At 46.8% G+C, this 327-nt stretch overlaps 1 protein-coding gene across 5 annotated transcripts in view; it reads left to right on the top strand.

Annotated features, from left to right (window-relative positions):
- Positions 1 to 327, top strand: part of IL12RB2 (interleukin 12 receptor, beta 2) — an 87,181-nt gene that overhangs the window by 72,329 nt on the left and 14,525 nt on the right. The gene's annotated exons all lie outside the window — the stretch shown is intronic.

Below are 327 nucleotides of genomic sequence, written 5' to 3' on the forward strand. Positions count from 1 at the left end.
TTTTTTCTTTATTCCCCATCCTGAACCCTCCTCCCTCCCGCCTCCCCATACCATCCCCCTGGGCCGTCCCAGCGCACCAGCCCCAAACATCCAGCATCGTGCACTGAACCTGGACTGGCATCTCGTTTCATACATGACATTTCACATGTTTCAATGCCATTCTCCCAAATCTTCCCACCCTCTCCCTCTCCCACAGAGTCCATAAGACTGTTCTATACATCAGTGTCTCTTTTGCTGTCTCGTATACGGGGTTATCGTTACCATCTTTCTAAATTCCATATATATGCGTTAGTATACTGTATTTATGTTTTTCCTTCTGGCTTACTT

This window comes from Bison bison, unplaced genomic scaffold (genome assembly GCF_000754665.1).
Source record: "Bison bison bison isolate TAMUID 2011002044 unplaced genomic scaffold, Bison_UMD1.0 scf7180017864290, whole genome shotgun sequence".
Classification (NCBI taxonomy): domain Eukaryota; kingdom Metazoa; phylum Chordata; class Mammalia; order Artiodactyla; family Bovidae; genus Bison; species Bison bison.